Genomic DNA, 14,595 nt, shown 5'->3' on the forward strand with positions numbered 1-14,595 from the left:
GCGGAGCGCACCCCTAATGATTACATCTTTCACACTGTGAGGGCAAGGGCCAAGCCTCAGAAACATGTGTACTTGGCACTTTGTGAGTACAAATGCATGTGCAATTTACATAGCTGCTCGAAGATGTTATTTGTGTGGTACACACAAATTTCTGAAACCCAGTCCCTAATCTTCATCATGTGAATAACGTTGCCATGGAACAACATATACTAGCTAATCTACTATCAGGCTATGTTCAAAATACCACCATGAGTTGAGCTCTTATTGGTCTGCAGAAATATTCAACTGGAACTCACTGTTCAACACAGAAATTCAGTGAGTGGCACTGACTAAAGGGAATGAGGAGAGCCTCTGACATTATTTGCCCCAAGGCAAGTCAGTATAGCTTCCACATCTGTGAAATGGGGTTACTAGGATTTACCTCCCTTCTTGGGGCTAATCTTGGAGGATTAATTTGTGCCAGTGTTATGATTACATTAAGTACATGGTGCCTGCTGCATAGATAACATGATTAGAAGCCATTCTGCACAGTCGCAGGCCGTTTCTGGGGATATCGTATCATACTCCATGCAGCTGGGAAGAAATGACCCAGAGTAACGGGCAATTGAAAGCAGATTTATTGCCTTGGCTCTTGGTTATAAATCCTTGGCATTGAATCAGCGATGCTCACAGTGTAACACGAGTGGGCGGCTGGTGGTTAGGCGGAAAGGGTGTTTCTAATATCAACCGAGTGTCCAGGCTCAGAAAGGAGAGCATTTTTGGAGATTTATAGGTTTTAAAGGTCACAGGGCCCTACTGAGACAGTCCAGCCTGAACTTCTTTATAGTACAGATCATAGAACTGTATCAATGTACTCCTATATGAAACCTATTAAATTGTATGCTGTTGCTGCACCGTTTTTAGAAGGGCAATTGGTCTTGATTCAGTGTAATGGAGACCTTAAGGTCTTTTCTTGGACAGTTCATTCCAGGTGGAAAGTGGTGGCACCAGGTAAGTGGGGAGAGTTTTATGGGTGCAGGCTGCACAGCCCAGCCGTGCAGGCTGCACCTAGAAAACTCTGAGTCGCCTCAGAGAGTCTGAATTTCACCTTGGCTTCAGCGCCGAGGTGGTTCGGGAACCCCCAAGGCAGATCAGGGCTGCTTCAGGGGCTCTGGATCAGCCTCTGAGGTGGATCGGGGGGGGGGGGGGTTGTCCGTGCACAACCCTAATTAAAATGCATGGGTTAAGAGTGCAATCTTGTGCATGTCTACCCAGATGTAAGCCCCACGAGGGTGACCCAGATATTGTAGACTTCTCTCTCAGTGGGCAGAGAAAAAGGTCTTTCAGTGGAAGAGGAGGCCTGCCACCAAAATCCTCCTCATTCAAGCAGGAGAAAACTCCACTTGCCATTTCTCTGCCACTGTTGGTTCTCCAGCGAAAGTAGGGTCTGAAAAGGGTTATGTTTGGGTTAAAATGGGGGCGGCCTTGGATCAACTGGATCCAAAGTCCAGCCTTCCCATTCACTAACACTGACCTAACAAGGTGGGGGAACTAGGGCCATTTCTACACCTGCCTTTTTCCCCAGGATCATCCCTGTATGTCCAAATGACACACTGGGGATCCCGGGAGCAGGCAGGGATGATCCCTCCATTTTCCTGGGATAATCCTTAGGTGTAGAAAGGGCCTGGGTCAGCTCTGGAGCTGGCATAGTATTCTCCCTTTTATTGGAAATAATAGGAGGAGGAGGAGGACCATGGCCAGTAAAATTGTAAACACACACACACACACACACACACACACACACACACACACACACACACATCTATTTATCTATTCTGGCTAGCTTTGAGTTTGTTGCTCTTCCACCATTGCTCTTCCACCTCTCCCTCACAACCCTTTGCATATTTACTCAGACATAAGCCCCACTCTGTCCAGTGTTTAGGATTGCTAGAAGTCTTTAATTGGGTGACTGCCCTAAACTCAATATGGTTTACTTCCAAGCAAGTATGCTTAAAATCAAGGTAGGTGAATGAAAGCTGATACCCTGAAAAATATTTAGAGACTAACTTGCTGGCAATCCCATACTGCATTTTATTTTACTTTTTTGCTTCCCAGTGGCACCTTTTTCAAAAGTACCACGCTGACCAAAAAAGCTTTCAGATAACAGGGAAATTGTTCTTCTCAAGAGTTCATGGGGCCAGAGTTAAATTACTCCCATGGAGTTGGAAGGGAAAGAAAGAGAATTCTTTAATTCCCTTCCAAAACACCACCCTGAACGGTCCTTGCTGCACTGTAAAGTGTTCTCTCTCTTCTTTCCCTTCTACATGTTTGAAGTGGCAACATTAAAAGTTCTGGTGTTTTTTTCTTGCTAGACCCTTCAAAGCTACCTCATCTCCTATGCTTCGGTGTTTCCAAACAATTAGAACTGCTCTCTCAAGGGAATGATATGAGTGGGAGACAAAGGATGCATGTACAATGATGGAATATAATTTACCGACGAATGTGGGGGAGGAAAAATAAGAATTAAGTATGCCTACCATTCCATTTATACCTAGCTGTGTGAATTCTATTGATAGTTTAAATTTTTTTCCAGGCGAAAAACACACACACCCTAACATATAAAGAACAAAAGTGGTAGATAATTGTAGCAGAATGGGATGATAAGTAATGTTTGGTATCCTTTCTATAACTGTTCCCTGGGGGCCCATTATGGTAATTTTTCTTCTATAACTGGCAAATTGTATAACGAGTCAGATGATAAACTAGGAAGCAAGACAGGAATTTGCATTTTAATACAACTGTCTAAATCATTTATCCACATAAAGGCCGGACGGGACACTTTGCAGATTTTGCCGCATTCTTGGTTGCAGTAGGGTCAGATTGCTGGTTCTCCTTTCTGCCATGCCTCCGACCTCCCTCATCAATGGCTTCAGGCAGTAGACTAGGTGCCTCATCCACCATCTATTTATATGTCTTCTCAACCTTTCCCAAAGGTATAAATATAACTGGGACACTTAAACTGCCACTCCCAAATTGCATCTCCTTTGCCATCTTGAGGCCTGCCTCTGCAGCGGATGTAACCAGCTGCTTTTTTACAGGGAGATACAGTGTTATTCAGGTAGAGAAAGCTGTGGCTTATGCACTAACTTGCTAGTGCACTGATGATATGAAAAGACAAAAACAAACCAAGCAAAGTACCAAACAAGTCTGATGGAATTCCAGAAAAATATGGTGGTAACAAGCAGAGAATTATGCTAGGAAAGAGTCACAAGGAACTATATTGAAGGTCAATTGGATCCTGGGTTTATTCTAAGAGCTGAGGTGCACAAACACATGAAGCATGCCCAAGCAGAAAGAATTACTGCCCAAATCCCAAGACAGTTATGGAGCAGAGAAGAAAATGCTCAGTGACTCAGAGACTGGACCCATGATGGGTTAAAAGGAAAATGAAAGAAAGAATTATTTGGTTCTGGCAACTGAATGGCACAATGTTCAAAACAAAAATGGGGCCTGTTCAGATGACACTTCAGGCTCTGTGGTTAGAAAAACTGTGGTTCTCTGGGGTTAGCACTAACCACAAGTGTCACACACAACACTTTAAGCCTCGGTTAGAACCACTAACTCTGCTGCAGATGGTCCAATTGTGGTTATTATTATTATTATTTATTTATTTATTTATTTATTTATTTATATAGCACCATCAATGTACATGGTGCTGTACAGAGTAAAACAGTAAATAGCAAGACCCTGCCGCATAGGCTTACATTCTAATAAAATCATAATAAAACAATAAGGAGGGGAAAAGAATGCACCAAACAGGCACAGGGTAGGGTAAAACTAGCAGTATAAAGTCAGAACAAAATCAAGTTTTAAAAGCTTTAGGAAAAAGAAAAGTTTAGCAAAACACATCACACAAAACACCTTAAACTGTGCTTGCTAACCAAAAGCCTTAACCAGCAGGGTTTAAGGTATCTTCTAAACAGGACCAGTATTGTTAAGGGAGCTCAGGTAGAGCTTTACCTGACTGGCCTGTTTGGGAGGTGGGAACTGTGATGAATGTGTAGGCATTGTATCTTTAAGAGAGCTGGGATAAGACCCATCTGAAGGGTAGTAGCCTATAGGAGGAAATTGGGAATAGCAACTAGCAGGCTTAGGGCTTTGCTAGACCTACCTTGGAATCTGTGCAGGAGGAGGGGTGAGCCCGTGCTACAAGTAGCATGGGCTGTCACCCCTGTCTACACGTAAGACATGACAGGCTGCAGGAAGGACCCGTCGTGTCTGCCATTTTAAATTTTTTTTTAGTTTTAAAGGGCCATGTGCGCAGGAGCGCACCAACAATAAAGGTAAGGGTTGTTGTTGTTTTTAAAAAAGGGTTCCTCGCTCCCCCCTGGCTCCGACGTCCCCCCTCTCCCCATGGCTCCATTTCCCCCATCTCTCCATGGCTCTGTTTCCCCCTCATCCCCCCTGGCTCCGATTCCCCCCACATCTCCCCACCCTGCCCTGATGGTGGCAGTGCTCCTGTGGAGCACTGTGCACCATCCACTGCTTTTCCTGGCTACTCGTGAGTAAATGCCCGAGACCGCGGGAAATACCGAGTAAATGCCCGAGTCCGTGGGAAATACTGGGCCACAAGCAGTGCTGGTTACCCCGGGGCCAGGGAGGTTTGACCCCTGCCTGAGCCTGGGATCAGCCTCGCACCGGGCTAACCCCTTGTCTAGCAAAGGCCTTAGTAAGGCATGTTTCTAGTGTTGCTAGCCTTGCAATGTGGATTCCTAAATAAAGGATTTGTATTTTCTCACTTTGTGTCTCTCTTGATACAACATTTTGGCAATGAAAGATGGCTCTTTTACCATTGAACCCACCAGCACCTTTTCTTCAAAGCCCAGGTGAGCCTCCAATTGCATTCCCTGCTTCGGTTCAGATGTTTGTTTGTAGTTAGTGATAAGGAGCTTTCTCAAACAAGAAAATGTGCATTGCTTACTCATTGCTTGGGTGTTGAAGAACAACGCGTATTCTACAATCTTCCACTTGTTGATGATAAATATGAGCCTGATGATAAATATGAGACTGCATGCATTGCTTTAACGAACTTTTTTGTGGCAAAAGGGGATGTGGTAGCTAATCGCTACAAATTTCGCCAGCGTGAACAGAAACTGGGGGAGTTGGTACTACAGTGCATTGCTGCTTTAAGAGACTTAATGAGCTCATGTAACTTTGGAGATATGGCAGAAGAGATGATTAGAGACCAACTAATTGAGAAAACATCTCTGCCTCGTATACGAGAATGCTTACTTCTAGAGACGGATCTTACATTAGAGATAGCTAATGTAACTATTGCAACTCAAATTGAGGCAGCCCTGGCAGAAGCTAAACTAATGAGTTTGGATAAAGGTGGTGTGGTACAAGTGGTGTATCCTTGGCATGGGTGTTCTAATAGAAGAATTATGTGATGTAGTGTTGGATTATGTGACTATGGAGTTTTCTTAAGAGGGGAAGAAATTTGGCGAATGATTAGGCATTGTATATTTAAGAGCAATGGGATTAGACCCAGCTGAACGGTAGTAGCCTATAAGAGGAAATTGGGAATCGCAACTAGCAGGCTTAGTCAAGCATACTGCTAGTGCTGCTAGCCTTGCAATGTGGATTCTTAAATAAAGGATTTCTATTTTCTTATTTTGTCTCTCCTTCGCTCTGGATACAACAGGAACGCTTCAGGACTGGCCCCTTTTTCCTGCCACTGCTTTTAATTGGCTAATTCAAACATGACCATATGGATGGTAGTGTGGCAATCAAACAGGTATTTGCATGTTTACCCCAGATGCAGGAACCAACCTTCTTTAGGTTGCAAGGAGGAAGCAAGTGTATTCTATGTCTCCTTTGCCCCTGCAGCATTTCTGGCAGCTCTCAGACTAAGCCTTCTGGAACAAAATGGATCCTGGAGCCAAGATGTCAGGGCAATGACAATTAAACCATTAATGCACACTACATGTGCCAAGGAACCAGCACATGTGGAGCTCCTCTGTCATACCTGTGCCACTTGCCTTTTGAGCATCAGAAGGAGGAGGTGTTCTGGGCCATTTAACCATTAATCTTTCCCATAAAGGAACAACCTTCCCATGAACTCTGGAGAATGTCAAAGAAAAAGGGCAGAAAACCTGTTGCAATCATGCAATTCTATTCAGCATGCAGGTGGATACCCACTGGAAGGTCACATCTTTTAAATCTGAGAGAAGTTTGGGGACATCTCTGTTTTGTGTTTATTTTGCTAGATTGAGGTGTTATCTGTACAGGTAATTTATCATGTTTGAATGGGAACTAAGACAACCTCAGTTCAAATTTGAAGGCTCATCTGAATTTGATTTAACCAGGACTTCAGCATTATTAAGTTTTATTCTTCACAATAAAAAGTTCAAGTTTGATTTACTAATTCAAATTTGAAAGTTTAAACTGTGACAGTGCTCATCTCTGAAAAGTACACCACATAACAGAAGCAAATCAATTGCCAAAACAAATTAACTAGATTTTTGGCCAGCTTTGGAAGTGTACTCGGTGTACTCCACTGAACAATCTATCCTGTTTTGAAACCAAGAAGTGGGTTCATTTTACCATATGTTCTCCAGGAGTTGCTCCATACTGAGTCCACTTCAAGTTTTGCTTTGCTTTTGAATGGGAGTTTAGAGACAGAAGGACAAAGACTTATGGATGCCAAGAAAATTTGGAGAAGTACAAGGAGGCATGTGGCTGGACTGTGGATTGTCAAGAGGGAACTGAACAGCTGGCTGGACAGAAGCAACATGACAGTGTGGAGGCACAAGCAGAAATAGAGATTGGGGAATAAAAGGCATGATTCTCTTGAGTTGTCAGGGCCGGCCCTACCATGAGCCAGGCTGATGCAGGTACATCAGGTGGCAGAATGAGAATTGCACTGCTCTCACCCCTGCAAAGGGCCCACTGTTTCTTGTTGGTGCCACAGGCTACCTCCTTAGCCACCTGCCCAGTTGCTGCTCCCTCCTTGTGCCCCAGTTGCAGGACTCCTAAGAGGGATCCCAGGCACTTCACGAGAGGTTCCAAGAATTCCCAGCCAAGCAGGTAGGGAGGATGGTGGATGGTGAGAGGCAGGAGGCAGCATCGGCCAGAAGAAGTGGGGCGGTGGTGGCACTGCCACCTCACTTGAGCCAGCAACATGCCTCTGGCCAGGCCTGTGAGTTGTGAATACAAGAAAAGCCATGTTTAATCTGACCAAGGGTCCATCCAGTCCAGCATTCTCTTCACACAGTGGTCAGCCAGCCACACCACCACCCTGAACCATGGCTTTTTCTCTCAACATCTGACCCACACTTCCTCCATCACAATTCCCCGCTGCATTTTCAGCTACTACTGGCACAAACCAATGGTGTGTAGTCACCCATCTGGTAATGAGGTTGTGGCTATTATCAGGTGTCCCATATAAGGACCAATCAGTGCCTTTTCCCCCTCAAAGCTCAGTATTGTTCCTTCTCGGCTCCTTGTTGACCTTCCATCAGTGAAGAGACTCAGACAATTGAAACTCATTCAGTTGGGACTTGAGCATCGAAGCCACCTGGAAGAATAAGAAACACATTATGCGAAGAAAGCAATTTAGCCTGTAGTTCTGTTGCATTTTTTCCTCCCTGCCTCCCATTGTTTGCTGTTGTTGCAAGGCTTGGTAGAAGAAGACTATTTCCTCCCTTTTAAGCTAAAAGAGAGAGAGAGAGAGAGAGAGAGAGAGAGAGAGAGAGAGAGAGAGAGAGAGAGAGAGAGAAGTCTTTCCTCCTCTGTTCAGCTCTTCCTTTAAAAAATCATCCTACCATTTTATTACTGTTATTTGGTACATAGCGGCACAAAATGCTGGAAAAAAAAGCCATCATTCAAACCTCTAAAACTGATGAGATGGTACAAAACATCATGTAATTAGAGCATAAAAATAATGCATTTTGAGGACTTCTTCTTTGCCTTAAAAATCCTTTAAGATTTGCTGCTGCTGTGTTTTCAAGCTTTCTTTCACTGTTGTGTTTCAAGCTTTTGCTTTAAACCCATGAGTGTTAGAAACTTGTCTTTTAAATGAAAAGTAAAGTTTTCATGATTCTCTCCTGAGATGTACAGCCTTGGCTAGACCAGGGGTGTGGAGGGGGATGATCTCACGATATGATGAGAGCGAGATCCTCCCTCTCAGTCTACATGCTCAGATGTCCTGGGAGGATGGAGGACATCGCGCCTGCTATTTCTTTTTTTAAAAAAAACCCAGAACCCAGAAGAGCTGCAGTGCACGAGCACTCCAGCAAAAAAGTAAGTAAAAATTTTCATCGAGCTGCCCACTCTTCTGGATCCTGTGTGCCATTATCTCACTGCAGCAGAGCACAGAGATGCAGGCTTTAAAGCTATAGGAGTTCTGAGCAATGTCCACTTTGTGATGAAAGTCCCAGTCCATGAGACAACAGGGAGCTAGAGGAGAAAAGGGGATTGTGTTTTTCTTTCAGGAGTGTTCCCTGGCAGCAAGGGAGCGATCATCCCTGTCAATAAAATTCATGAAAGCCACCTAAAATTGCATCTAACAACCACGATTGAAGGAATGATTAATTATCCACTAAGTGCATGTGTGAGACTTTTAAAATTTAAATGGCCAGAATATAGGTTAAAATCCACCATTTAACAATGTGATGGCAGCAATTGACAAAGCTTTTAAGAAAATCTAATGATTTAACACCTGCCTGCTCCCCACCCCACAACATAGCTAACAGTCTGCTGAAAAGCAGACATTTAAAAATATATATGAATATGCACATAATTGTTCATGGGGGGGGAGGTTCGAAACCCCTGTATTATAGCAATTTGTGAAATGAATGACATTTCATGACAGCTACAGTGTCAGTATATTTTAGTGAGATAAGAAATTATTGTGGATGTGGCACATTTCCAAGATTCACAAAGTTCTGCTTTATATTAGAGACATGCAGCTCTGTGAGACCTGCATGTTTGCCTGATCCATCAATGGCAATAGGTCTGTAAGAAAATGTTAGAAACCCCCTTCATTCCCATTCCTTTTCTTTTATACATCTTGCAGCCACAAGAGAGATGGTTTAGAAGGACTGGTATATTTGGAAGACATGTGAGATGAAAAGGACATCAGTAATGCGGGACAGGAATTAGGAGTCTGCATCATTGGGCATGTACCAAATCCAACACTCCAAAAGGGGGTGACTGGAATCCCATGGTTCCACTGCTTCTCCTCCTTACCGTTATTGCCTTCTCAGCTGCCTTCTCCAAGCAAGCAGTGACAGGTGTGAGGAGAAGAAGCAACAGCTACTGTTCGTCTCTCCCTCTCTGGGCAATGTGGATTGGGCCCAGAGGGAGAATGCAAGTGAGCAGTCCGTGGTGACAGAGACAGTGGTAGGCCCATTCAACAGGGCCAGCTCTACCATTGAGCAGAGTGAAGCAGCTGCCTCAGGCAGCATATGCTGAGGCTGGGTAGTGACACCAAGGTGTTGGAGAACAGAGCTGTGACTGCCTCATGGCCTGCTCTACACTCCCTAAGGTATCTGCTACCTACAGGGGCAGTGGAAGATGCTGTGCCATCATCAGTGTTAAAAAAAAAAAGGATTCAGCAACCAGTCCAGTACATGACCCAAGCAGCAATATGTCCTCAGCTAGCCTTGCCCTCAACTAGACCCCCCACTCAGGACATCTGGCCTAAGTCTTCCCCACCAAACATGGAGCTGGTGTTGCAACAAAAGCCTGAGCAGCAGATGTCAACAGTACTTTTACCCTCATATGGAAAATGTTTCTAGAACAATTCAACCTTCATTGGCTGGGGCGGTACAAACAGTTGTAATCGTTTTAAGCAGGATAACTGAGAGTAAAGAGTTAACCCATCTTTGTAGAGGTGCTGAAAATGAAAGCCTCTCTTTCAGAGAAATGAATAGCAAAGCTCATGTAAATTTAAAATCAAGTTTAAAATTTATCAAGGATCCGTGGAAAGGGAAGGGAAGGCAGGCTCTGCAAAATACCAGTGGTTCCTGTTCAGTGCCTGACATCTTGGTGGAACCAGGTCTTTCAGAGTCAATGTTATGAGTTGGCAGTGCCTTCCCTCATTCCTGAGGTACAATTTCTTGGGGGAAAGTGCAGTCAGTTTTCAGATGACACTTTTTTCAATAGGAGGATGTCTTTTAAAAAAAAACAGAAATGATTTTTTTCCCAGAACCACAAGAGGATTTCATGACACTTTGTACCTCGAAGCTAAAAAGAAGTCACTCAGAAATAAGAAAAAAAAAATATCTGTTTACCTTTCTTAAACTAAACACACACACAACCAACCTTTTTTTTTAAAAAAAAAAAACTTGCACAGAGAGGAGGGTTTAGAAAATAGGATTTGGGGAAAGGAAGTATGTAAAAGATGCAAGACAAAAAACAATTGACAGTATAATAGGATGAAGATTAAAACAAAATGAAGGAAAGTCTCTTGCCTGCCATTCTACCATTCAAAGGGGATCAATTCTGCATCACATATATGATTCTACAAGCCAAACTAAACATTATGGTAAATTCGTGAATGCATTTAATGGGTCTAGTTGTTTTCCTTCCAAATAAAAGCTGGAGGGAGCTGCACAATACATGGGTTAGGGGGTTTAACCTTTTCCCCCTGTTTCCAGGAGAAATCCCCCAACAGCTGCAATTAGCCCAGGCAGCAGAGAGCTTCCTTTGGCACCATTATTAGCTCTTGGTGTTAATTACAGCTTTGGGGAGGCATTTTTAGCACCACATGTGCATAGCACTTTAAAGGATAACAGCAAGAAGACAAGATTCTGTCCTGAAAGGCTCATGATCTAAAACATTGTCACAGGCCCTTTCTACACCTAAGGATTATCCCAGGAAAATGGAGGGATCATCCCTGCCTGCTCCCGGGATCCCCTGTGTGTCATTTGCGTGCACAGGGATGATCCCAGGGGGAAAAGACAAGTGTAGAAATGGCCACAGAGAAAGGGAAGGAAGATGGAGGTGAGATTTACCTCCATTTTCCTGGGAAAAGTTAAACCCCCTAACCCATGTATTGTGCAGCTCCCTCCAGCTTTTATTTGGAAGGAAAACAACAACTAGACCCATTAAATGCATTCACGAATTTACCATAATGTTTAGTTTGGCTTGTAGAATCATATATGTGATGCAGAATTGATCCCCTTTGAATTGTACTGATAGAATGGCAGGCAAGAGACTTTCCTTCATTTTGTTTTAATCTTCATCCTATTATACTGTCAATTGTTTTTTGTCTTGCATCTTTTACATACTTCCTTTCCCCAAATCCTATTTTCTAAATGGAGGGATCATCCCTGCTTTCAGTTCAGTAACAAAAGTTTAGTTTGAGTTGGCGATGAGGATGAACAATGCAAACTTATACATGCCTATTCAAAGGGAAGTCCCATTTAATTCAGTGGGGTTTGTTCACAGCAAGTAAGTAGGTATAGGATTGTTATAAATGCACCCTAAATAGGATTGTCCTTATTGGGTGCAAGAAGAGGGTTTAGGATTGCTAGAAGTACATGTGATGGGAGTAAGGGCTTAAACCAGATTTCCCCCAACCTGGTGCTCTCCATAGGGCTGGCCCAAGACATTTAGCTACCTAAGGCAGAAAAGCAAATGGTGTCCACACATGCAGGCACATATCAATGTGTATAGTACTCAAGGCCAATTAGAATTTTGGCACCTGCGACGGAAAATCCCACAAGTGCCTCTTCTTCCCTTGGTGGCAGTAAAAAAATACAATAAAAATGAATTAAATAACTAACAATTTGCCACCCTTTCACAATTACCAAAATTAGCTGCTTGAGGATAGGACCAGCCATGGCCCTTCAGATGTGTTGGGCTACAACTCAATGACTACAGCCTTCACAAAAAACGTGGAGCTTGAGGAAGGATATGAAGGAAGTGGAGAAGTGGCATCATATAGGTGCTCTGGGAGGCACTTCTGGGCATAAGTTGCAAGAAGGCAGAAGTGGTGGAGTTGTTTAAGGGTACAGAAGATAAAGGCTGATGCCAGACCTCCAAAGTAATGTGCCTTGAAGACCCTGATCAATATGGACCTCCTTCCCATGATGCCTTGCATTCAAGTCCCCAGCTGTTCTTAATACAAATGCACAATCAGGTGCTCTAGGATTACAAAACCGCTGAGACTTTTCCTCTGCCACTTCATTCTCTTCCATTGCTAAAACTGCCATGGAAAGAGCTTTCTCCAAAGCTGGTGAGAGCCACAAGTAAAGGGTTTAGCCTGGGTTGGTCGGGAGGCAGAGGATTCATTCTTTGCCACTGGCATGCAAGAAGATTTTTCTTGTTTCTCCATTCTGCCACTTGCATGGAATAAAAGTTTTAACATCTTGGCCCTGCTGGAAAGCAAATCCTCAGAGAGCCAATCTGTGCACAGCTAGTCCCATTAGCTTTTCAAAGCAGAAACAAACAGGCTATGTACAGAGGGGAGTTCTGCGAAGGATGGTTAATATTTCATTGAGTAGAAGTATTTGATGCTGTGTCGGTCATTCAGGCAGAAGCAGACTGCTAGCTGCCCAGCTCCCTCAGGGAGATGAAGTTCTGTCTTCTGGCAGGTGTGACACTTGGTGATCCCAGCCCCCATTCTGATTAACAGCAGATTCTGAAATTTCTCACCTATCTAGAGGACTCTTAGAGGCAGTGGAGTGGGGTGGGGGAGCCTGGCACAATTATCTACATCTCAGGTAAAGGGAATTAAGGAAAGACAAAGGAGTGCCTTTGTCAGCAGCAGCCAATGAAGTAGTATGACAGGGAGGAAGAGGCAAATGTTGCTGAGGAGTAACCGGGGTGGCGAGGGGAGAAGCTCCCATGCCCTTGATAGAATCAGACATGAGGTGATAGTGGAGGTAGAACTTCTGACTGCATATGAGTAGGTGTAATGTCTCAGGTTTCCATAGACAGGATGAGGAGAGGCAGATTACAATCACTCCAGAGACCAATGAAATATATATTTAGCACAATTTACTTTAAGATTTATGAAATACTAACATGAACAAAATAATTAACATCATTATGAATCAACTCTATTCAACTCTTTTCTTCAACTCACAGTTGACGTTAATTTCTCTCTCCTCCACCTCCTCCTCTCTCCCAACTCAACCGCCCTTATTCAACAGCCATTTTTTGCTCTTCCCTCACTCCATTCTTTAGCCAACATTCCAAGACCCTCAGAGATAGGCATACATAGGGATGTCGCAGTTGCCTGACTGGCTTTGGGAGTCCAAAAGACTCCCCCGCGTCTGCCTCCCATGGACCCATTTGGCCGCCCATAGCACATTCGTGGACCCATGGGTTGAGCACCCGCACAACCAACAAGTGCCCGACAGCTGTCTGCCCCATTCCGGAGCCTCCATTGTGAGCGACGATGGAGGCTGTGAAGATTACGCAATCCCTCCCACCCCCTAATGTTTATTAGCAGCCACTCCTGCAAAGTGCTGGAGTCAGCCACAAGCTACCTCCACCACCTCTACATCCTGTTTCCTGCAAACAAGGGCATGGGGGCTCCTCTCTTGCCAGGGAGGGCTCAAGACATTTTTCTGCTTGAGGCAGAGCAGCAAATGGTGCCCCCATCCATCCAAATCAAAGCACTTAGGACCCAAAGCTGGACAGGTTATTTTTGGAACATGAGGCAGAACTTCATGCAAGCACCTCTCCCTATCCCTGGTGGTATAAATACAATAATGCCAAATTAAAGCAGCTATTTCACTCTGTCTAATGGGAGGGCCGGCCCTGCCTCATGCTCAGGTGGATCCTTTCTACCTGTTGCACTACCTACTGGCCTCCACTGTCAATTAGGTCCCCAATCACCAGCTAATCATTTCTAACAGGGCATATTTAGAACCAAACAAGCACTCGTCAATGACCTTGGCCTCACCCACTAGCTGTGAGCGTGAAGGTATCTTGGGTGGAAGTTATTAAGGATCATTTGGTTTCAGTCTCTTCCATCTTTTGAAAAATGTATTCTTAGGTCTCTTAACATGAACTGCTGAATAGATTGTTTAAAGTGAGTGTGATGTTCATGTTATTGGTACTGGATATTGCTAAACAGCCTATCAGTATGTTTTATGCATATATATATATATATATATATATATATATATATATATATGACAATTAATGGTTAATTGATGAACTGTCTATGTTGTGTAGTCATGCATCTATAACTTCATTATGCATTGTGGTGATTATGTTATTTATAATTGCTTTGAACACTGACATTGTCTCTTATATGGAAATGGGGTCTTTAATCTCCTCCTCTCCAGTGTAGACAGCAAGAAAGGTTTGGGCAGAGCAGAGCCCCGCCTTTCTCATGCAGATCTTAGCACTGAGGCCATAGCTAGACCTAAGGTTTATCCCTGGATCGTCCAAGGATCAAACCTGTTCATCTAGGTGACACACAGGGGATCCAGTGCTCAGGCAGGGGCGAACCCTGGATGATCCCTGGACCTTAGGTCTAGCTGTGGCCCAAGTCTCCTTCGCTTGCCTCTTGGCATGGAAGCCAAGGGAAGGCCTGTGCCAAAGCTTTTGCTCCTCTTCCCAATGGGAAAGAGGAGGCAAACAGCTCTG

The sequence above is a fragment of the Elgaria multicarinata genome, chromosome 3, assembly GCF_023053635.1.
Source record: "Elgaria multicarinata webbii isolate HBS135686 ecotype San Diego chromosome 3, rElgMul1.1.pri, whole genome shotgun sequence".
Classification (NCBI taxonomy): Eukaryota; Metazoa; Chordata; class Lepidosauria; order Squamata; family Anguidae; genus Elgaria; species Elgaria multicarinata.